The sequence below is a fragment of the Prionailurus viverrinus genome, chromosome X, assembly GCF_022837055.1.
Source record: "Prionailurus viverrinus isolate Anna chromosome X, UM_Priviv_1.0, whole genome shotgun sequence".
NCBI classification, from domain to species: domain Eukaryota; kingdom Metazoa; phylum Chordata; class Mammalia; order Carnivora; family Felidae; genus Prionailurus; species Prionailurus viverrinus.
Window position 1 is genome coordinate 79,116,722 of NC_062579.1, and position 26,075 is coordinate 79,142,796.

The 26,075-nt window shown below is 36.1% G+C and overlaps 1 protein-coding gene across 1 annotated transcript in view; it reads left to right on the forward strand.

Annotated features, from left to right (window-relative positions):
- NRK (Nik related kinase) overlaps positions 1–26,075 on the forward strand; it is a 158,945-nt gene that overhangs the window by 51,168 nt on the left and 81,702 nt on the right. The window lies entirely within an intron of this gene.

Sequence of the window (26,075 nt, forward strand, 5' to 3'; positions counted from 1 at the left end):
ACCTGCTTAGGATTCTCTCTCTCTCCATCTCTGCCCCTCCCCCACTTGTTCTCTCTCTTTCTCTCTCTCTCTCTCTCTCTCTCTCTCAAAATAAATAAATTTTTAAAAAAGAAAATTGTATTGTTCTATAATATTTGATTAGAATCACACCCCTCTTAAAATATGGGCTATCAGTTAAGAAGCAAAAGATTGGTACAGATCCATGCTGCACTTTACTCTTTAGTCAGCCACTGAGAAACCAGATATAAATAATTTATAAATTAAACCTCACCTTTTGTCAGAGGATTTGAGGTAATTTAAAGTATTAATACACATTGTTACCATCAAGGTGAGAGATCAGAAACCAATTAGGAGAAGAATAAAGATAATTATACCAATAATCTAAGGTAAGAAAATAAGTTCAGGTGGATTTTCTAGAATCTGAGGCCAAAATAAAAAAAAGGAAAAAGAAAAAAAAAACACCCCACCCAAAAGTATGATGGCATTTATATCAATTTATACAGAACTACATTTTTTAAAAGACAGAAAAGTGATTATTTGTGCTGTCATATCTTGATTGATTTAAGCCTAACCAAATAAAGCCTTAATTTACTGGAGGTTTTGTTACATAAATAACTTGTAGGACAACAAAGGAAATAACAAAACAATCTTAAAAATCTATTTCCAGGCAGTTTCTAGCAGGTGGGCACACATTCAGCAGGGTTTAACAAATCCTTTGTCTATATTAACCTTCAAGACTGACTGCAAAATATATGAATAAGCAAAATTTCCTCTGCCATCTCCCCTCTCGTTGCCTCTTCCTTCCCTTTTTCCTTCCTCCCTTCCTTTCTTCTTTTCTTCCTTTCTTTGATTTGGTAGAGTCCTTCTCAGTTTTCTCACCTTAGGAATTCTATCCAATCCAATAGTAAATTGGCCTATATCTTGTACGTTTCTCTTCTCTACTTATAAGGCAGCAAATGGACTCAGCCATTTTAGAAAGCTTTCCAGCCAAAGTGGTACCCAAAGTGTTTTTTGGTTACCTCACAGTTAAGCTAAACATTTAGTCAAATAGAATTTTCTATTAATTGCTAAGTCCTTTACCAACACTGTCAATACAGTAAGAATAAAATGCCACATGAAGCAATTTTCTGGTATAACGAGACTATTCTATATTTTGACTTGTGGTGGCAGTTACATGACTGCATGTGTTTGTCGAAACTAGTAGAAATATACATTAAAACAGGTACACTTTATTAATGAAAATTATGTTTCAATAAACTCAACCAAAGAGAGAGAGAGAGAGAGAGCACGCCATCTCCATTTTTTTTCTTCTTGGTGTTTAGAAAGGGAGTAATTAGAGCTCACCAAACTCCACACCCGAAAAACAACCCAGTGAAGAAATGGGCAGAAAACATGAATAGACACTTCTCTAAAGAAGACATCCGGATGGCCAACAGGCACATGAAAAGATGTTCAACGTCGCTCCTTATCAGGGAAATACAAATCAAAACCACACTCAGATATCACCTCACGCCAGTCAGAGTGGCCAAAATGAACAAATCAGGAGACTATAGATGCTGGAGAGGATGTGGAGAAATGGGAACCCTCTTGCACTGTTGGTGGGAATGCAAACTGGTGCAGCCGCTCTGGAAAGCAGTGTGGAGGTTCCTCAGAAAATTAAAAATAGACCTATCCTATGACCCAGCAATAGCACTGCTAGGAATTTACCCAAGGGATACAGGAGTGCTGATGCATAGGGGCACTTGTACCCCAATGTTTATAGCAGCACTCTCAACAATAGCCAAATTATGGAAAGAGCCTAAATGTCCATCAACTGATGAATGGATAAAGAAATTGTGGTTTATATACACAATGGAATACTACGTGGCAGTGAGAAAGAATGAAATATGGCCTTTTGTAGCAACGTGGATGGAACTGGAGAGTGTGATGCTAAGTGAAATAAGCCATACAGAGAAAGAGAGATACCATATGGTTTCACTCATATGTGGATCTTGAGAAACTTAACAGAAACCCATGGGGGAGGGGAAGGAAAAAAAAAAGAGGTTAGAGTGGGAGAGAGCCAAAGCATAAGAGACTGTTAAAAACTGAGAACAAACTAAGGGTTGATGGGGGGTGGGAGGGAGGAGAGGGTGGGTGATGGGTATTGAGGAGGGCACCTTTTGGGATGAGCACTGGGTGTTGTATGGAAACCATTTTGACAATAAATTTCATATATTGAAAAAAAAGAAAGGGAGTAATTTGAAAGATATGTGAGTGGATGGATGGATGGATGGATGGATAGATACCCAAAATTCTATACACATAAAATTATGTAGTTATAGAAAAGCACTGAAACTGAGATCCTAGAAGCAGAATTTCAGGCTCAGCCATACCTTGAGCTACACTCCTCTTCCAAGTGACATGAGTAAGGTTAATTTCCCTTTCTGGAGGTCGTTTCTGCCTCTACAAAGTCGTTTCTGCCTCTACAAAAAGGTAGACTAGAATCTCATTAAGCTCAGGCAATTCTCTGTTGACGTGACCTTGATTTGGAGGGAGGGCGGGAAGAACGGTTAGGGAGATTTGTTTAAGTGTCAGAAAGTAAATCATCTGTCACAAAAACAGGTGGAATGTATAATGTCATGTGAAATTTGAGAAACATCTGTTCTCCTATAGTAGTGTCTGGGTCAAGATGGAGCCACATGGGTGAAGTGATGTATCAGGTTGCCAAAATCAGTATTTCATTGACCCAAGACATTTTGACCAGTGTAAAAAGAAACTATTATCAGTTTTATAGTTTTTAGGGTTGTTTTACTTTCTTTAATTTCTTGAAATTGTTTTTTCAGACCTAGTGGAGGAAGAGGGAAAGTGAATTAATGAAGTTATTCTCAGCATAAGAGAAGTATACACATCTTAGAAGAGTAAAGGTTGCTTCTAAGATGAGTGGTTATTATTTTATGAATATTTTATTGACCTGCTTTCCTGTAATTGCTTGCTCAAATATATCTCTTTCAATTAGAGAAAAGAGAAAAACCTGTATCATTGATTGCATCAGTATAGAATGTGAAAGAGTAATTAATTGAACAATATTGAATGTGCTATAATATAACCTGATTATGTCTGGGAGACCTGAATTTCCTTTTACAAGCACAAGTAGACTTATGAAAAATAGTAAACTTGATAAGATGAGATTTTGAACAAGAAATAATAGGAGCCAAAGAAACCATGTTCTCTGGTTGAACTTGGTTGTCTTCAAACTATAAATAGCATCAATAAATGAAACCTGCCAGATAAGATTCTCCAATGATAGAGTACTTTTATGTCAATGACTTCTGAGCAATTGTATATAGCCAGTATCAGCATGGCTTTAGTTTTTCACCCAACAAGGGTATAATTAAGGTAAAATCTGGCTTGAATTTAGAGAACAGCAGCAACTGAGAAGACTGCATATATCTCAGAAACACACATATGTTCCTCAACAGAGTGCAGGGACCCAGGCTTCTATTAGAAAATACATTTTTGTTTGTTTGTTTGAAACGGTTTTTCTTTAATGTTTATTTTTGAGAGAGAGAGAGAGAGAGAGAGAGAGAGAGAGAGAGAGAGAGAGAATCAATCCAAAGCAGGCTCCAGGCTCCAAGCTGTCAGCACAGAGCCTGACGTGGGGCTCCAACCACAAGATCATGACCTGAGCCAAAGTCGGACGCCCAACTGACTGAGCCATCCAGGCACCCTGAAAATACTTTTGAAAGGCATGCCTGGGTGGTTCAGGCCACAAACTCACGGTTTGTGACTTCAAGTCCCGTGTCAGGCTCTGTGCTGACAGCTTGCTCAGAGCCTGGAGGCTGCTCCGGATTCTGTCTCCCTTTCTCTCTGCCCCTCCCCTGCTCACACTCTGTCTCTGTCTCTCTCAAAAATAAATAAACAATAAAAAAAGAAAGACAATACTTTTGAAAAATATATTACAGATATCCCCAATGAGTGATAACTGCTTTACAGTGTTCAGTTAACAGCAACATGCATAAGTAGAATTCTTTGCACTACCTTGTTTGATGTTCCTATAATCCTACGTTTGACTGGAGGGGGGGGGGGATGTGGTGGAAAGGTTCAGAAACTTTCTGAGGGAGCAATGTGGGGGAGTTGGGGATCCCTTGCCCCACAGAAAGCTTGTGGAGAATAATAAAACGTGTTTATGGTAGTTTCTAATAGCTTAGTTGACCCTGAACTTCTTGAAGGTGAAGTCCTAGACTTGATTTGCTTTTGAAGCTTAAGCCCAGTACCTTGCATTGAATGATTTAGTTATTTGGTTTTATATTCTTTTAGTGATTGCTATGTGTCAGGCACTGTGCTACTCCTTTCATGTATGTTATGTGTTGTAAACTCCAAAACATTCCTGTGAGAATTCCTATTTTACAGATGAGTAAATGGAGACTCAGAGAGGTCAAGTAACTTGCCTAATGGTTGGTCACATAGGTAGTGGTAAAAAGCTAAAATTCAAAACCAACATACTCGTTCTACCATATCAGAGCTTGCTTCACTGTCCAAAGACATTAACTATATATTAGTCTCTCTAATACATTACTAACAATTATTAAACTGTTTCTTTTCCTAAATTGTTCTGTTAAGACTAGAGGAAATTCATACTTAATGTTCCCACAGTTATTATTTAATTTATTTTAATTTTTTAAGTAACAGCTTTTATGAGATAAAGTTTACATAACATTTACCCTTTAAAAGTGTATAATTTGTGTGGGGGGTAGTATATTCACAAATTGGTGCAACCATGGTCATTACTTGATTCCAGAAAATTTTATGACCCACAAAGTAAATCCTGTACACATTAACAATCATTACCCATTCTTCCTCTCTCCAACCACTGGCAACCACTACTGTACTGTCTCAGAATATTTGCATATTCTGGAAATTTCGCCTAAATGGAATCATATAATGTGTGACGTCCTGTGACTAGCTACTTTCACCTAGTATACTATTTTTTATGGTTCATCACATGGTAGTATGAATCAGTGCATCATTTTTTATGGCTGAATAATAGCTCATTGTATAATCATACCATTCAATCATTGACTCTTGAGTTTTGAGGGACATTTGGATTGTTTTAGTGATTGTGACTATTATGATTAATGTTGCTATGATGATTCATGTATAAGTTCTTGCATAGATACACATCTTCAATCCTAGTGGGTGTACATTTTGGGATGGAGTTGCTCATTACATGATAACTACATGTGACTTTTTGTGGAACTGTAAGACTTTTCCACAGTGACTGAACCATTTTCCATTCTCATTAACAAAGATGAAAGTTCTGATTTCTTTCCATCCTCTCCAACACTCCTTTCCATTTAAAAAATTATAGCCATCCTTGTGGATATAGAGTGGTATCTCACTATGATTTTAATATACATTTTCCTAATGACTAATGATGTTGAGTATATTCTCATGTGCTTATTAACCACTTGTGTATCTCTCTTGGGTAGATGTCTGTTTAAAATCCTTTGATAATACAAATTCCTGATCATATATATGATTTGCAAATATTTTCTCTTATTTTGTGAGCTTTCATTTAATTTTGATAAAGTCCAGTTTATCTATATTTTTAGTTGCTCTAATAAAGCATTAGCTAATGCTATGTTACAAAGATTTTACCCATATATTTTTTCCTAAGAGTTTTATAGTTTTAGCTCTTACATTTAGGTAGGTGATCCATTTCAAGTTAGTTTTTGATTATAGTATGAGGGAGAGGTACAACTTCATTCTTTTGCAGGTTGTTTCACACCATTTGTTAAAAAGACTTATTCTTTCTCCATAATTGTTTTGACACTCTTGTCAACAATCATTTGACCATAAATATAAATTTAAGAGTTTACTTAAGTTATTTTCATCTAATTTTTTTTGATGCCTGCAATGAATTTAGATATTTGAGTTTCACACTAAATTAAATGGTGATAAGATACAGACCATCCTTACTTGCTGTAAAATAGTTATTGAAATAATTTTGTCATCAAGGAAGCAAAATGAATGGTTTCTAGCTTTGAAAATAAATATGCTTTGGGGCGCCTGGGTGGCTCAGTAGGTTAAGCGTCCGAACTTGTCTCAGGTCATGATCTCACCGTCCGTGAGTTTGAGCCCCGCGTCAGTCTCTGTGCTGACAGCTCGGAGCTTGGAGCCTGCTTTGGATTCTGTGCCTCCCTCTCTCTCTCTGCCCCTCCCCTACTCATGTCTGTCTCTCTCTGTCTCAAAAATAAATGAAAACATTAAAAATTAAAAAAAGAAAATAAATATACTTGGGTCTTTGTTACAGTAAATTATTCTCTACTATAACCTTAACTGTGAAATGGATTACCCAAGAGCTAGTTTTGAATAAGGTTATATATAAATGTCACCATTGACTGTCTTCTATTAAATGCAAGAAGAATTTCTTATTGGTTAGCCACTAAAATTACAAAGGGGCAAAGAAAATCAGCCAGATAATTATCCTTTACAAAATAAATAGATGCATAAGACATTTTTAAAAACAAATAAGAATAAAAGGAAAGTTCTCCCTCATTTCCAAAATGAAGAAGAAATACATTTTCTAGTCTCTGAAGTGTTTTCTTCTTATGACTTTCCTTTGACTGAGATTTGTTTCAAAGAATAACAATGGATGACAGAATATTTTGATACTATGATATGGATCATTTCATGTACAAACAAACTATACAGAGAAAAACTTGGTTTTAAAATGGGTGTGGCTTCAACTTTCCTAAGTCAACATTTAAAATGAGTAATACAATTAGCGGCAGATGTTAAAACCAGGGTGGAGGGGCTTGTGCTTATTTGTGCTCTTAGTGCATCTCAGCAAGTTGAATAAATTTGTTTCCAGTGGATAATACATTCGTGTAAGTGGGGCCCCACATAGTATTAGCAAATTCATATTTAACTGTCCTTAAATCTCTCAAATGATGAGTGACTGGTTTGAAAATTAGGTTAGTCATTAAAAAGTTGAGAGGTAGCAGAAGAGATTATATTCAATTTATCCTGCAGAATAGGTCTGGGAAAACAACCAATATTGTATAAATGGTGGAAAAAGAATAATAGTTAAGCTATGGGAAGATACAATACATGATTTCTATGAATCCTGAGCCCAGGCTTTTATACCATATTGATTGCATTTCTTGAAAGACAAAAAGGAAAGTCACTATGAAGGCACTAGGGATGATTCTAAGGATGCTGAAGTCACAAAAGGTAAAAGAACAGTTGTATTATTAAATATTGTTACTATCAGGAAATAGAGAGCTTTGTTAAAACTCTCTCTATTTAGACCCACCAAGCTTCAAACTTTTAGATAGTCACACACACACACACACACACACACACACACACACACACAAACAGGCTCTAGAAGTCTCTGTGAAAGAAACTCATTCCCATGTATTATCATTCTAATTGTCAGAGTTCTTGCTGATGTTTAGTAAAAATCTTTCCTGCTTTAATTAAAGCCTATTTTCTTTTTGTCAGTTTCCTGTAGTCACAGCAGCATCCATGACACTGTGTATATTTGAAGACATTCTTCAAGGTTACCATTGAACCTTCTCTTCACTCAGCTTAACAACCCTAGGATCTCTAAACTTTCCTAGATTCATTTGCCATCACTTCAGTTATTTCTGTTATTCTTTGTAAAAGAGTGTTTTCCTCTGTAAAAGATAATAATGCTCAAATTGACTTAAGTGGAGTCTCCTTATGAGAGTCTGTGTTTTTGTTTTTGTTTTTTGTTTCTACTTTTTCAGATGAAAGAGAGAGCCTAAAATTTCATAATATAATCTAGGAGACTTGCATTTGTCACTTTGATATTTCTCAGACATTTTTTTCTCACCATCGGTGTATGATCATATCTGAATGTTATATTAGCAAAGATTATGCCAAAGCATTTTTCAGAGGCTTTTGCCATTGGAGCCAATTTGGTCATTAACCCAGGAGAACAACATGTTTAATCAAATTGAATCACTTTTTGCAAGAGGACAATCTTGTAAGCTTTCCTTTATCCATGGTCAGTCAATGTAATGCATAAAAATATAAAGTTGTAATTTGGATGGAGACTTAAAAATTGGATTAAAAAGGTCTTTCTCTATTGCTATAACTTTACACACACACACACACACACACACACACACACACACACACTTCCGTGATATGCCGAATTGAATTTATACATCTGAAAGGGCAAAGTTTAGAGCTACACATTCCTAGAGAAAGAATGACACAGTTTTTGCTGCTGTTTAGCTTCAAAAATCTAAATAAGATGGAGACAAAACACAGATATTTAGTTTGTAATTTTGTGTAGTACATCAAGTTACCTCGTAAACACAGAGTAGAACTTAAAACATCTATGGGCTACTGCCCAGTCATAACTGGCCAATTCTGCGAATTTATTGATGCTATTTATTAGAAAAATCTTCTTTGAGCTGGAAGTTTCTAAATCCTTTACAATTAAAAGGAATAAACTCAGTGTAATTACTGAAAAACTCTGAAACCTTCAAACATATCAAGTAGAAGATCTTTATATAAAATCACTATTTATTTTAGCTGGTTGCAAGGACTTATCAAGCCATCCAAAGTTTAATGAATATATACCTATTAAGTGAAACACACATATGCACATGCAAACATATGTATGGTTCTCAATACCTGAATAGTCTTATTGGTGCAGTTTGGTACTTAAACTTTTGGGTGTAGAAAAGCTACTTTCCATTTGCCTTTCTGTAAGACAAGGCTTAGTCAGGCCCAGAGTTTAATTCAGGAGAATGAAACTAGATCATTTAGGCTGTCTGAATTTTGCTGAGCGGCTGGTAAATGTTACAGATGCTAGGCAAAAGGAACCAGTAAGATGAATTGCTTTGGCTACAAACTTTGCCCATTTTCCAAGGAAAGTCAGTCTTTCCCCTCCCCTTCTCTCCTCTTTTCCTTTTTGTCATCCTCCTCCTTTGTCCTCTTCTCCTTCTTCCTCATCCTCATCCTCCTTTTCTTTCTTCTTTTTCTCCCCTTCCTCTTTGCCCCCTTTTCTCCAGGCCCCGCCCCTACATCTAATAACCCCATCAACACTACCACCCACCTTCACCCAGTCAAAGTGGATGGGTCTACTCCTCTGTTCTACACAGCTCCCCCTTACGCTCCTCTTGGGAGATTTTTTCCTCTTCAAGATTGCCTTAAATGTCTATTTTAATCTGTGAATCTCCCCTGCATTTAAATGCTTGCTGTAATGTGTAACAGCTGCTAAAATATATCGCAGGGGTTCCATTTCAGCAAGACAATTATAAAACAATCTCACTATTTCTCAAAGTCAACATTTGGAATAGTAAATTGGGGAGAGTGAGAGGAGAGGTAGTGGAGGGTAGCAGTGTTCCTTGGAGAGAAAGCTTAATTTTTGCAGGTTCAGCAACCTTCTTAAGGAAGGCTCTGAGCTAATACTCCTTCAAATCCTGCCCCAAAAATATGTAGGAATTTTCTGACTTCTCATAGTTCACAGTAGAATAAATGTGTAATGTATGATAAATAAGAGAAACTTCTAAATTATCTCGCTGACAGTGACTCATGACCAAAACAACAGTGAAGACCCTTGAAACGAGAGTACTTTGGTTTGGTGAAAGCTCAGATATTGGCTTAGACAGATGGTGGATTTTTTTTATAATTGTCTTGTAGAAGTGGAAACTTTGTAATAGTTCAGCAGCTTTTAAGGGGTGCAACAAACATTTAAACTCACACAAATGGCAAAAGCTGCTGAGCTACTACTTTGAGGGTGAAAGGAATTGGATTTTGCATATTAATAAATAAAATTGGTGTAAAGAAACAAATAAACCATCTGCCTTTGCAACCTTTCTTTGTAGCCCTCTAGCTCTATTTCTGTATTTGTCAAAGACTTATTAAGGAAAAAGATACTGGTCTTACAGCCTTGTAGTCATTACTATGGCAAGATGATCTTTTCTTCATTTACATTCTGTTAACACAGTCATTTGTCAGTCAATTCCGGGAAAAACCAGTTCACTCAGTTATTTTGTTTTCAAAGTTTGGCCCAAGGAACACTGCTTAGCCTGGGGAATACTCTAGGTGGCATAGCTCTCAAAAAATGTAAGTCAGTCACTTAAAACAAAGTAAAAAGTAATCAATAAAAGCAGATTTTTTTCATAAGATTTTATTTCTGTTACGAAGTCCCAAATGAATATGTTTCTTGGCTTAAACAGATTTTTTTTATTGATAAAAAGAAGTTTATTGCATAATGCTGAAATTAAAACTAGAAGTTTATTGCATAATGATAAAAATTTTGGTGAAAATTTATTTTTGATATGTGCATATAAAAGTATATGTAAATGCATCAAAAATATATCCTAAAAGTAAGTGAAGCTAAATTGATTGAATTATAAGGAGATATTGATCCCTCCACAATTACAATGAAAGTGTTTGATGTCTTGGAATTTTACAGATCTAGTTGACAAAAAATTAATAAAAATGCGACTAGTAAGCTTGATTTCTTAGAAATATGTAGGATTCTTCAAGCATCTATTAGAGAATAAACATTCTTTCCCAGCACTTAAGAGATATTTACTTGGCTATAAAGAAAATCTTAAATACTAAAGAATCTGTGTCCTATAGAAGATATTCTGTGACCAAAATTCAGTACAATTTAGAAAGCAACCTGGGGTGCCTGGGTGGCTCAGTCGGTTAAGCGTCTGACTTCAGCTCAGGTCATGATCTCCTGGTTCATGGGTTCGAGCCCCATATCAGGCTCTGTGCTGACAGGTCAGAGCCTGGATCCTGCTTCAGATTCTGTGTCTCCCTCTCTCGCTGCCCCTCCCTGTTCGCTCTCTGTCTGTCTCTCTCTCTGTCTCTCTCTCAAAAATAAACATTAAAAAAAGCAACAACAATATATTTAGAAATTGAATGATTGCATATGTAACTAATTCATAGAGCAGTAAATATTTTAACATATACTAAAAATATTTATTCAGATATTTATCCAATCCAATACCTTTGATCGCATAGGAAGTGTATTTTGAACCTTACATGCATATCAAATAATAGTAATAAACCCTTTGCGTAATAATTCATAAATACTTGGCTGATTGGAAACAATGTGTTGTCAAAAAAATTAATATAATAAACAATACTAAAAAGATTATTTGATGCATTTGGAAAAACAATTTTTTCAAGTCTTTTGGCAGCACTAGATTTTCTCACACACAATTCCTAGCACAATGCCTTGCAAACAAGCATTTCAGGTAGTTTTTGTTGGCTTGTATGCAGTACAAAATAGTAAAAAACTATATTTTGGTATAGTGTTGATGAATTAATTGAAAATCATTCTTACATAGTCATTAAAGTAAATTCACCAAGGTTGTCTATTAAGCAACCTGTATCAATATATTAAAGTTACTTCAATTTAGATTTTGAAGTAATTCAGATTGGCCTTCCTGAAAGTTCTGCTAAATTAATGAAGCATAATATAATTGTTTAGTCTTTTCAAAAAGGCAAAGTGGCTCTCAAAGCTACATCTTACAGATGCCCTCTTGTTCAAGTCAGGCATGGGGGAAGTATCTTCTCTGGATTCCATACTCTGATTTTAAGCCAGGTGTGGATATGTGGTTTTTTTTTTTTTTTTTGTTTTGTTTTTTTAATTTTTTTTTTTATTTTTGGGACAGAGAGAGACAGAGCACGAACGGGGTGGGTCAGAGAGAGAGGGAGACACAGAATCGGAAACAGGCTCCAGGCTCTGAGCCATCAGCCCAGAGCCCGACGCGGGGCTCGAACTCACGGACCGCGAGATCGTGACCTGGCTGAAGTCGGACGCCTAACCGACTGCGCCACCCAGGCGCCCCGGATATGTGGTTTTTGAGAGGTCTGATGATTAGCCAAGTGGGGCTGGCTATCTAAACATAGTGGCCTAATTCCAGGCTAATAATTGGATTCCAATTCCTGACTTATACAAAGTCACCCTGAAAATAAATATCATCAAACATATTTTTATTATTTAATATGTCTCAACATTGTCAGATAAGCACTCAGCTGGTTAAAGTAGTATTTAAACAATGCATTTGTACCAGCATTTGAATTCACAGAAATTTTTAGAGTAAAATTCTTTCTTCCATTATAGATAGAAATTGAGACATAAAAAAGTTCAATCATCCTGTTATATCAATTGTTTTCTTTATATTCTCCAACTATTAGCAGTTTGCTCCATTGGATTCAATCATAAATCCATCCTGAAGCTTATAATTATAACAGTAATATATAGGTATTACAATTTGAAAATAGTCAAATATGTAGAATCTCATTGATTTGGAGGAGGGGAATAGTGGCCTGGATTTGTGAAATATTTTCTTTTTTAATTTTTTTTAATGTTTATTGTCGAGAGAGAAAGAGAGTCAGAACACGAGCGGGGTAGAGGCAGAGACAGAGGGAGACACAGAATCTGAAGCAGGATCCAGGCTCTGACCTATCAGCACAGAGCCTGCTACGGGGCTCGAACTCACAAATCCTGAGATCAGGACCTGAGCCTAAATCGGACATTTAACTGACTAGGCCACCCAGGAGCCTCTGAATTTGTGAAATATTTTCAAGGAAACTCTTAAATATAATTTACTTTATAATATACTTAATTTATTTAAATATAATTTGTTTTATAATATACTTTCAAGGATCTTGTAACTTTTCATTTGTACTCTTATTATGAAAATTGCCACCTTGTCTCCGCATTATGGTAGTTTGTGTATGCTTATTACTATATTAAAAGTTCCTCAAAAGTGGAAACCGTAATGTCCTGTCTGGTGTCTAGCATATAGATAGGATTTAATAAATACTTATTAAATATGGAAGTTGCCTGAAGGAGTGAAAAGAGCACCAGAGTTGGAAAGGAATCTTGGGCTTAATTGTGGCTACGCTACTACTCTAGGAGGCCAATAGTGGTAAATGTAGCAGGAAGAAATGACAAAGTATTTGAAGGAAGAAAGAAAAGTCAGGGGTGCCTGGGTGGCTCAGTCAGTTGGGCATCTGACTTCAGCTTAGGTCATGATCTCAGGATTTGTGGGTTCCAGCCTGGCATCATGCTGTGTGCTGACAGCTGGGAGCCTGGAACCTGCTTAGGATTCTGTGTCTTCCCACCCCCCCAACCCCCCACCCCCCGTCTCTGCCCCTCCCCCACTCGTACTCTGCCTCCGTCTCTCTGTCTCAAAAATAAATAAACATTGAAAAAAAACTTTAATAAAAAAAGAAGAAAGTCAAAATTGTGAAGAAGGCAGAGTTGGTTTCTTCATGTTTCCATGATCCCTTAGATTTCTTCTGTTCCTTTACTTCAAATCCTGGAATCATTGCTACACACCCACATAACTCCCTACTAGCAGCTCTCCAGTGTGTATGTACATGTGTGTACACACAGAGATGCAGATTTTGTTACACTATGCATATATTTTATATAAATGTGTGTTTCAGCCTTATTAGTTTTAGCCTTATTAATCAGCATTATTATTGCCTTAGTCTCTTAGTCTTCCATATTATACTGCTAGATTTGACTTTGCCTCACTGGCTTTCCTCTTTCAGGTAGCCTTAACTAAGATCTTCCTGTATTTGGAGTTTATTTTCCTGTGCACAAGCATCATCCTCCTCTTATCATGTTACAGATTTCAGCTCAGCATTTTCTGGGTGCCTATATCCCACTACCCTTTACCCTGAACCTACCTCTGTCTGCCACACAACTCTGAGCGATACACTGAAAGGTTTAACTTTGAGCCTTTTACCTGATTTCACACTCTTCAGATTTCATTTCTGTAGTATTGAAATAAACAGCCTGTTATTGGCAAGTCCAGCATTATAGTAGCCAAAATGTGCTGAAATTCCCACCACTTTTAGATCATTCCATAGGGTTAAAAAGGCCCTCCAAAAACCAGACACCTCCAGTTAAAATGTACATATACTACCTTAGTGAGAAGGGGGGTTACTGGACAAGGCCTTCCCCATACTTCAGTAAGGGAAGGTTACTTAATGCTTTGACATTGAAAAGACAGAGCAGGATCCTGAAGAAATGGGATAGCAGAGTGAAGTGTTAAGGGAATAAATATCTGGCTGGACCATAGAGCATTACCCACAAAGGTCAATTCAAGGTCAATTCAAGGAGAAGTAGCTTTAAAATCAACTTAGTGGCTAGAATGAGGAGTCCCAAATTTTTTGAGGCTGGCAGGGCCTGGGAATTAGTGGTAAATTACCAAACTGATGGAAGATGTCCTTTACTTTCTTTACACCTATGCTTTATAGCATTGATTAGACCATAAAGGCTATTGCTGCTTCTTGGCCTATCTTCAATTAAAGCCACTTTTTCTCCTCATATGCTTTTTAAATCTTTTATACTCTATGCCTGTTCTCTTACTTTTTCCACTGCTACTTTCGTTTCCATTTTCCCTCCTCCTTGGCATTTCCCCAAGTCCTACTTCCATCCTAGTCAAATGTAGATGTTTCTAAGATACCTTTGAGAACTGCTAATCACTGTTATAGATTGTGGCGACAGTTCTGTTTATAAAGACTTTTTTTTCTCTGTAATGCATCAGCATGCTCTCTACCTTAGCTTCATGCTAAGGGCTGTTGTGTTTGTACCTCTATGATAAACCTGGGAGGCGAGAGAATATTCTTTTGATTGGGTAGATTTTGAGGTAAAGCTGGTTCTTTTGGTTGAGTCCCTCTCCTTCCCCATCACCCATCTGTCTCAGTGATTTTATTTCAACTAGTTGTGCTGTTTGATAGAATTGGAAATGCTGCAGCTTACATCTGTCTGAGCAGATGGAATGCATTTTGCATGAGTGTTAACTGATTCATGCATTGCATAAAGAAAGCAATCTGTGTTACAACATTGTGACATTGTAATGAAGCATAATCTGTTGTGTGCTAAAATCTGTTTGCTTATAGAGGGTTTAATTCTTTGCCTTTGCCCATGCCCTCACACACTACCCCCATGGTAAAGCCCAGAAAAACCTTAAAGACAAAAAAGCATTCTGTGACAATGGGAGAGAATGAAAACTGAAAGGAAAAAAAATCTTGATACAAAGGTGGCTTTTGATAGCTGAGTTCTCTTTTATTTTTGTAGTGTATGGTCCTTCAGAGAGAGAAAAGAAACAGAACTTTGTGGGTGAAGGAGGCTTCCCACATGGAGAACTAAATTGTCATCTTACACTAGATCATGATTTTACTATACTTTACAAAGCATTTCTAATGTTTTTAGAGTATTTGACATAGTATGGACCCTAGTCTCAGAGAGTTCCTGTATAGTTTCCTTAGCATTAGCACATTTATAGACTGTGACTTTAAACTTGAATTTGTGACCAGCATTGAAGGTTTTATGATGTCACCCATTTCTAGCACCAATACTCAGTACCTTTTTATTTTTGTCCCCTGTAGAGAGTACTGTGCTTCTCACAAGGCAGTGAATTGAGGTCTTCCCTTGGTTGCCTACTAGTAGCCATTCATTTATTTCCACCAAATGTTATATGTATACTGCATCCAAGAACATTGCACTTTATTTTCATTTTGTGCAATTCACTATTTGAATGCTATAATGCAAAAGAGAGCAGTTCCATTTGCAAATGATGTTACTACATATTTTGACCTATTTTTCCCTACAGGAGTAATAACAAGGGTAATAAAACTCAGTTGAAGCTGCTGTATAAGCACACATAACTGCCTCAAATTGCAGGGCAGTTTCTAAGCTACAAAGCCACTGAAACCATGAAGGCCCTCTTCCGACTCCTTTCATAGTTCTAATAAGCATGACCATGACTGTCCCATATTTCTGGGTGAAGAAAAACGTTAGTTTGTTGGATTATGCCAGTGGTTCAATAGCTTTTTAACTACAAAATTTCTGTTTCAGCATATATTATTTGGTTCCATTTAGCCAAGGTTTGGGTAACTTGGTGGTTTGCTAAGAAAAAAAAAAGAAGTGAGGACTTTGGAGCTCTCACCATCTCATGTACTCACAATTGATATGACCACAAGAGATATAAACAGAAGATCTTTGGTGAAGAAGTTTTGGGAGTAGTATCCAGGAGTTAGGGGAAGTATGGATAAGAATTAGGTAATGTCACCTAACAAACCAAACTTGTACCAATTTGGCAAGAGCCTTGGCACTTTTACTACTTTTGCAGGCTCATGCACTGACCTTGACCAGCTCATATCTTCCCCTTTGAGGCTCTCTAACTTGAAGAGAGTTGAAGAATTTTGAGTGGCTTCACAGTGGAACTACTAAGATGATTATAGGGTCAGAAAAATTAAATTAACCTATGGACAAATAATGGCCTTTGAGTTCCTGGAGTAGTCTGTTGCAGTTTAGCATTTCACAGTCATTGTGAAGAAACTCCAGTGTATCATGGTGCACATTGAACTTTGGGCTCTTTAACTCTTTTCCCACATAACCTGGCATAAAAACTATTTTTGTAATTCCTGCTATCACACACACACATATACATACACACACCTTTGCCCATGCATCTCCTCCCTATTTAGAGCCCCATGTGGAGATTTATTTGGTTAGGTCAACACATATTTGCTGAGTGGTGGTTATGTGCCAGGCACTGTGCTAGACTCTAAAGATGTATAGAAAAAAATTGCCTTTAAAGAGATGCCAGTATAATAATGGAGATGGATAGGTAAATAGACTACAGTTTGGCCCTTGAACAAGGCAGAGGTTAGGGTCACCAATCTACCCACACAATCAAAAAATTCATGTATAAGTTTTGACTTCCCCAAAACTTAACTACTAATAGTCTACTGTTCCTGAAAGCCTTACTGATAACATCAACAGTTGATTAACACATTAATACATATATTTTATAAGTTATGTGTATGTTATATATATGTATATCTTATATATATTATACTGTATTATGTATTATAATCTAGAGAAAGTAAAATATTAAGAAAATCATAAGGAAGATAAAATACATTTATAGTACTGTACTATATGTATTGGTATCATAAGTTTATATATTTATTGAAACAAATCTGCATATAAGTAAACCTGTGCAGTTCAACCCTGTGTTATTTAAGGGTCAACTCTAATTAAGTAAGAGTATCTTATGAAGCCTCAGGATTATGATGTACCAAGTTGTAATGTAAGTTTCATTTTCATTACTGAAACAACTTGAATGCAGATTTATTCTCGTATTTATAAAGTTATGACATTTCTTCATAGGGACCCAAAAGTGACAACTGTGTCATAAATGATATTTATAAAGACCAGCAACAATCTCTTTGTCACTGTTCTTGAAGGAAGAGTAGTTGCTGTTTTCCTCCACCCCCAAATTGCAGTGTTTTCCCTGAAAGTTGTAGCAGCTTGATTACAGAAGACTTCAATCCTAATGTGCCAAGGTTAAAATAGTATTTATTCAACTCTAGGATTTACCTGCTCAAAGTACTGCTCCTGCTTACTCTGAATTCTCTCCAAAAGGAGAAAGTCACACCCAAAATTAAATTTCCAACTTTGATACACTTGGCTGTATCAAAACCTTTGTGATTACAAATATCAAATCAGAAATTCTCTTTTCTTTAGTGCCCTTTGTCAGCTAAATGAATATTTCGCCTAAATCAAATGTAATGGGCATGATTTTTGTGACCTAGCACTTCACTAGGTTTTGTGGGATCTATAAAAAATGCGAGTCTCAATAAATTTTTCAGTTATCAAATAGTATTTATCAAACATCTCTACACATTTGTGACTTCCTTAAAACTTTTAAAGCAATTCTAATGTTGTAGTTTGTGGAATTCCTTTAAAAGGCACGAATATGGACTCGCTACTCTTTGTAAGTCCTCTCCAGCCCCATGTCTTTACTTTCCCACAAACACAAGGCTGACATAAACTATCCTGTTAGCCATATTGTCTCATTCCTCCACAGCACAGCACAAAGTACTCCCAGATGCTGTTTGCGGCTGCACTCTTGGTGGCCTTGAAGCATCACTTGGTTTGTTTGCACAAAGTTGGCAGTCAAACAAATGACTAGAAGGACAAAACAGTGTGGATAAAAAACAAGGTTACCAAATGGACATGAATGTAGTGAGTGCCTTGTGGCCTTTCACCACCACAAAACCAATTGAAAAGAAAGAAAGAATGCCCTGGGGATTATGTGGTTTATATTTGCCAACATAAGGCAAAGCAAATAACTGGAAGGACAATGTAGGAAGTGCTGAATAGTTGACAGTCTTTCCACAACAGTTTCCTTAATTGCATGATTAAAAATAGTTTTTTTGCCTAATCAAAATTACAAGGCCATCAAGGACTGTCTTGTATTCTTTCTGGGGAAAAACATAGTAATTAACTGCCACAGAATGATGGATTTTTCCAACACAGCTGTCACAACTGCTATTTTAAATCATTTGTTATGGTTTAAAATGTGTAATCCCCAAGAACTTGATCATTACTGCAATTCACTACTGGTTTTTCAGTGCCTTAGCCACCCTGAGCTTTGCATTCAGACCATTAACTAACAGAAGTCAGTCATAAAATGTAAAACAACTAATGGCTAATTACTTAATGATCATTTCTGTCTTATTTTCAACAAGATTTTATTTTAAAAAATTGTACACTGAAGTTTCTAGCATTATAAAACAGGTGCACTCTTGAATTCTTTCATTTTCATCTCTTTTTACAGCCACTCCCACTTTTTCCTTTTCTTTTCTTCTTTAGTGGCTGTGCCCTCATACTGAACATTATCCCATAGCCTTTGTTTATGGTGTGTCACTCATTAGGTCCACTCTACCCTTCAGAATTTGCTAAAATGCTATGTCATCTTTATGGTCCAGTTGACATTCTACTTCTTCCAAGGAAGCCTTTTCAGTTACTCTATTCATCATTTATTATTATTCGACAATTATTCATTAAAATGGTTTTATTGTATCAGGCATTATGATAGGCACTACAGATTCCAAAGCAAAAGAAATATATTCCAAGACTTGAAGTACTTTTCTGTTTCACCTGATTTTATTGATGGAGTGACTAAAACATTGATATAACTATGTGCTTCATAACTAGACTTCATTGCCTTAATGTATTTTTTCACTATCATTGTCTGTATGTAATTATCTTACTCTTGTGTTGTCAATGTGGTTCTATACTTATAAAGGATTTGAGATGACTGAGTCCCACCTAAGGCTCATCACCTATTCCCTGCTCTACCACTACCACTCTTCCTATTCTCCCTTCCATTACTGAATCTATCTCCTAAATTTGCTAATAGAAATAATGAATAACTGGAACATCAAATTATCTCCATCTGAGCAGGGCCAAAGGCACAGGACAAACCTATAAAACAAAAATGGAAATCTTGAGATCATGTGCTCCAAAAAGAAGTATGGGGGACTGGTTGGTCAGTTAGAAGTCAGCAAGGCTAAGTCTCAAGTGACTAGGACACTGAATAATTTTCTTCTGCAACAGTTGAGTAACTTATAGTTTGATTATGGATCCCCAATGTACAAGTTGACCTGCTTTATTACTTTTGAGATTTTCCCCCAAATTGGAAGTAATCTGAAATGTACGTAATTTGATTTTCCAAAAATAAATTTGATAAGTTTAGTATTTAATGAAAACTAGTATAAGTCCATTTGTAAACTACAGAATTCTTTTATGACCATCTCTTAATTTTCCTGTTATGTGTATCAAGATATTCTTGCATTGGCTTTTGTTTAAAGCAGACACATACACCTTTTAACAATTTTTTTTATACATGGCTAGTACCCTAAATTCAGGAACATGCCACATTTTCCTTTCATAGGGCAGACTCTGAATGCTAATGTTCAGCTTGGAGCCATTGCAGAGCAACAGCACAGTAGTAAAATGTTTTGCCTGGGGGAAGCAGACTAAATAATGCTACTTATTTGATTATCTAAGTTAATTACTAAATAATGCTGCTTATTTGGTTATCTAAGTTAATTACTTAAGAACACAAATTCTTGCCAAATTGAAATAAACACATTGAGGAATTTATGTTCTCTCCTAGAAAATTTCAAATGATCCTGGAAAAAAAAATACACATTTGTCCCAATTACTATATTTTAGAGTACAACCCTAGAAAATAGTTGTAAGAACATAAATTACTCAGGGATTTTTTTTAGGACTTCATTTAAGACCTTCACAGGGTATCATGTGTTCATTCTTTTGCCTTTAAACTGTATTTAGTCTGTATTTGGGACCTGGAATTTATGTTGTTAATTAATCTTTGCATTTTGTTTTACTCTCTAATTGTTCCAGGTGTATACATATTAAAAACTGTAAATTCCTCTAATAAAGTTATGACTTGACACATTGTTTCTTTTCACTTATCCATCCACTCCCCCTCCTATTTTTTTCTTACCTCCCTTCACACTTTGAGTATCCCTTCTCACTCACCTTTACTTTGCTCACCGTTCCAGATACCTGCTACCTTCCTTGTGGCTACAGGATAAGATTTCCTGGAACTCTTCAGACTCTAATCCTTTCCTTTCTCCACCTTCTGCCTCCATCAACACTTAACTATTCATTGCCATTCTTGTAGTTATCTAATCTGAGCATCTAACTCATGCTAAAGTGTTGATGACAAATAATAACTCAGTATGTCTTTCTCTCAGCTAACATTTGAATAATCAGGGAGTTTTATTACTTTAATAAAATTGAGGACATAATGAATGATTTTGTGGCAGGTGGTGGGGTGGAAGAGGGAATTCTTTGACTATTTGACCTTTTATTGCCGCTAAAATTATATTATATCATATGTATCTATTAATAATCAAACTTGAATAAGTTGAATGAGCTTGATGACAAGTCAAAGAGATGCCTGAGTTGAAGATATAGATTACTTGATTCCAAATGTCAATAGGTTTGAACTTAGTGTCAAAAATGGCTACAAATCAGTTACTACATATCATCTTCTGTTATTCAAATATGAGAGGGCCTGTGAGCTTACACAATAGATTTAAGCAGCAGTTTCTTTTCATATAATAGGAATGAGAGCTAAGAGAATCTTTTTCTCCTTGCTCTCTAATGCTTGAGAATTAAAAAGTCATTTTTTGCATGCAAATTTTGTTTCAGGAATCTTTGTTAATACAGTGCAGATAGTGGCTCCTGTATGATATTGGTAGTTTTATTGATGATAGAAAAAAAATTAAAACCCCACATTTATAGTTTAAGGCTTTCCTTGTGATTTTCCTGTATAAAATTCACAAGGACCAGTGAGAACTGTGAGGTTATTTAACACTCAGTCTAGAATCCAAAACCAAAATTCTTTTTTTAGCATTTTCTCTGTGTTTTCAACAATGGTGTATTAAATTAATTTCTCATAAAACATTTGTTGCAATTGAAAAACAAGGCATATCCTAGAAATTGGATTTGCTGGTCCTGGTTCAATATCTGATTGAGGGAGACAATCTGTTTATGACAACATGGCCTTCTGTTGAGATCACAAAACAGCTTCTATATGGCCAGGGAACCACAAGATGGCACCACTGAACAATTAGTTTATCTCAAGATGACTTCTACATTCTTTAGATAAACACTTGAGAATAATGTTATCCCTTTTCAAAACCAACATCAGTCACTTCTAATGAATAGAGTATGAAAGGAAAAAATAGTAACTTTACAATGGAGAAACTTGGCAGACATCACTTTAACCAAGTAATCAAGGTTAACATCACTGGTGATCATTCTTACCATATACTCCTGACATGATGTGTTGAGAAGGGCACTTCACTTCTGTGGTGTTCTTTCCCCAAACCCATAACCTCAGTCTAATTTTCAAAAAACTTTAAACAAACCCAAAGTGAGGTATATTCTACAAAATACTTGATGAGTACTTTTGAAAAGTGTCAAAGTCATGAAAAACAAGAAAGAAGACTGAGGAACTGTCACAGATTGCAAAAACCTAAGGAGATATGACAACTAAATGGAATGAGATATCCCAGTTTGGGTCTTACAAAAAGAAAATTAGTGAAAAAACTGGAAAAATCTGAATAAGGATTATGATGTAGTTAAGAGTATTGTACCAATATCAATTCTTAGTTTTGAAAATTGTACTCTGGTTATATGAGATGTTAACATTAGAAGAAGTTAGGTAGAAGATACATAGAAACAAAGATCTGTATGATCTTTGAAACTTTTCTCTAAGTCTAAAATTATTTGAAAATAAAAACTTTTAAGTCAAGATACAGAAGGAATTCTCCAAAATACTAGGTTAACAGGCAGCAATTTTCCATTTATTTATTATATGGATATACCAGACTTCTATAAAAGCTTGCACAATGGTTAGGCATATTAACCCAGTATATGGTTTCATGATCTAGGTTTTAATTCCTCTACAGACACAGTGAGCATGTTTACCAAACATTATGATACTTTGTCTGACAAAATATGTTCATGCAACTTTCAAATGAGAGAATAAATCACAGATAATAAGAACCAAATTGATTATCTTTGCTTTATGGCCATTGGTGGCACCTTAAAGACATTCAATTATGTCACTAAATGTGTGTCATGAGTATGATAACTGTGTATTCTAGCTTTTTAAAAACTCTGTGGCTTACTAACCACTGAGCAAATGATATCTTTGCTACGTAACATGGCAAATATTTGTGTTGCACAGAATAGTACTTTAGCCCATAAATAACCTTTGAGAATCAAGAAAGGAAACATATATAACTCCTTTAAAGGATGTGCGAGAACCAGTTTTCATCACGTTGTATTTGTGCATACCAATGTAGAAAATTTTCACTAAAAACGCTTATATAAATGATTAGGGAAACACTTTATAATTCTTGATAAGAGCTAAATAAATAAAAATATTAATGTATATTTTCTTCCAGAGATGCAGACGAATGTCAGAGTCTCCAACATATTCATATATCCACATGCAAAAGGATGAAATTGGACCCCTATCTCACACCACTGACAAAAATTAACTCAAAATGTGTTAAAGATTTAAATAACCTGAAACTGTAAAACTCCTAGAAGAAAACATAGGGGAGAAAACTTCTTGACATTGGTCTTGGCAATGATTTTTTCGGTATGACACCAAAATCACAAGCAACAAAAGCAAAAATAAGTAAGACTACATCAAACTAAGCCTTCTGCACAGTAAAAGAAATCATCAACAAAATGAAAAGGCAGCCTACAGAATGGAAGAAAATATTTGCAAACCATCTATCTGATAAAGGGTTAATATCTAAAATATTAACTTCCTTTTTTCTGATCAATCAATAGCCTACAAATTTTCCTTTCCTTTAAAATTTTTGGTGGCTGTCATGCTACCTTCAGATTTTCCTTTCCTTTAGATTTTGGTAGCTGTGATGCTTCACCCAAAACTGCTCACCTGATTCTAGACATTTCCTTATACATTAATTAGTAGTTTCTTCTGAACCCTATCCCAAGTCCAGCTCATTCCCTTAGCTTAGTTGCTATCCTTCTATGTGTACTAATTTCTTAGGGCTGCTGTAACAAATTAACACTAACTGGATGGTTTAAAAGAAAAAAAAACTGTTCCTTCACAATTCTGAAGGCTAGAACTGTGAAATCAAAGTGTCTACAGGGCTATTATTCCTCTCAAGTCTCTAGGGAGAAAGCTTTCCTTGCCTGTTCTACCTTTGGGTGATTGCCAGAAATCTAATTCTTCCTTGACTTGCATACATATCAGTCTAATATTCTGCTTCTCCGTATCTGTGTCCAAATGTCCCTATTTTTAGAAGGACACTAGTTATTGGTTTTAGAGCCAGCCCCAGTCCAGTATAACTTCATCTTAACTTGATTACATCTGCGAGGACCCTATTTCCCAAAAAGGGCACATTCACAGGTACCAGAGGTTAGAGATTCAGTGTATATTTTTGGAGGACACAATTCAACACATAACACTTTGACACATAACTCTTTCAGGCCTGACCTCATAAACTGAAATCAGCAACCCATGCCACTTCCAATCAGTGCTACAACCATCTATCCAGTATGATTATTTAATGCTTAGTTATTTGGCAAGAACTGGAGTTAAGTCAAGGTGCCAGCATTTCTAGAGTTATTCTAGTTACTGGAAAATCTTCTGATCCATTTCTGACACATGACCCCATTTACAAATTGTGGCATGCTCAATAAAATTGAAGTAACCTTAAACACATGAGATTAAAACCTATCAGCCTTAGGGCACCTGGGTGGCTCAGTCAGTTGAGCATCTGACACTTGATTTCAGCTCATTGTTTGTGGGATTGAGCCCCATGTTGGGCTATGCACGGAGCCTCCTTAGGATTCTCTCTCTCCCTCTCTCTCTGCCTCTCCCCTGCTAATTCCCTCTCTCTCTCTCTCTCTCTCTCTCTCTTTCTTTCTCTCTCTCAAAATAAATAAATATTTTTAAAATACTATCAGCCTTATCAGTGGGGAAAAATAGAGAAGTGCTGACACTCTTTTTTTTTAATTTTTTTTCAACGTTTTTATTTATTTTTGGGACAGAGAGAGACAGAGCATGAACGGGGGAGGGGCAGAGAGAGAGGGAGACACAGAATTGGAAACAGGCTCCAGGCTCCGAGCCATCAGCCCAGAGCCTGATGCGGGGCTCGAACTCACGGACCGCGAGATCGTGACCTGGCTGAAGTCGGACACTTAACCGACTGCGCCACCCAGGCGCCCCGAGAAGCGCTGACACTCTTATGTAGCATGTAACATTAGTGGTAATGGTAGAGAATTCTTTTCCTTTTGATTTTCTTTGATCAGTTGGCTTTGTTTTGATGAGAGGGCTTGTAAGAATCATCTAAAAATAGTATTCATATACTTCAAAGTGGATACTTTATACAAGAGATTTGACAACAAACAAGTAATATATTTAAGGATCACATTTCTGAAATCAATCTTTTGCATTTACTCACTTGACAGGTTACCCAAGATATTAACAATACTATTGAGACACACCACCCCTCATTTGATCATTCTATAAGTAAAAAAGTGTTGCTGTCTTTCACATGAGATCTGTGATTAGTGACAGTCCTTTACAGCTATGGCAACAAATCCACAAATTATGTGGCTTAAAACAACAGAAATTTATTTTCTTATGTTTCTCAAGGCCAGAAGTCTGTAAGGCCATTCCTCCTCTGAAGGCCCTAGGAAATAATCCTTTCTTCTCTCTTCCTAGATTCTAGTTGTTGCCAGCAATCCTTGGAATCCCTTAGCTTGTAGTTGCATCACTCCAATTTCTCCTGTCTTCACATGGCCATCCTCCCTTTGTGTGTGTGTCTGTGTCTCTGTGTCTGAATCTCCCCCCCTTTCTCTTACCAAGGCAGCAATCATTGGCCGCTTTAATGCAGTATGACCTCATTTAACTTGATTACATGTGCAAAGACCTTATTTTCAATTAAGGTCACATTCTGAAGTTATCAGTTAGCCTAAATTTGGGGGAGACTGTAATTCACTACAGCCCCCAAATCAAATATTCTTCTAGAAAAGGCGTTATGTTTTAAGTTGAAGCTTAACTCATATCAACACAAAACTGAATTTTGGGGGCTCCTGGGTGGCTCAGTCAGTTGAGCACCTGACTCTTGATTTTGGCTCAGGTAATGATCTAACAGTTCGTGAGTTCAAGCCCCACATTAGTCTCTGTCCTGACAGTGCACAGCCTACTTGGGATTCTCTCTCTCCCTCTCTCTCTCTCTCTCTCTAAATAAACTTTAAAAAACGGAACTTTTTTTCTATGACTACAAGTTGAAATATGTTCAAAGGCACCAGCCACACAATGAGAATTCATATTCCAAACATCTGTGTCCATTTTTGAAAATTATAAATCTATAACTTGTATTTGCATTTAGGATAAGATTAAATTTTGGAACTCATAACATTTTCAATAAGAAAGAATCTTTCAGAACTTCTTCCTTTCATAAATATCATTGGTTCTTAGGACTGAGGGCATACCAAAGAGTTTACAGTCATTGAATTGCTTATGTATCACTCTTACCTATGATCATTATGGAAAAACCTGTTTAGTGTATATGAGGGTCCAGTGGAAAGATGTATCTGTTTAATACCACATACTCAGTTGAAAAAATGTTGAGTATTAACATCTCCTTTTTTCCTATCTTCAATCTGAAATTTT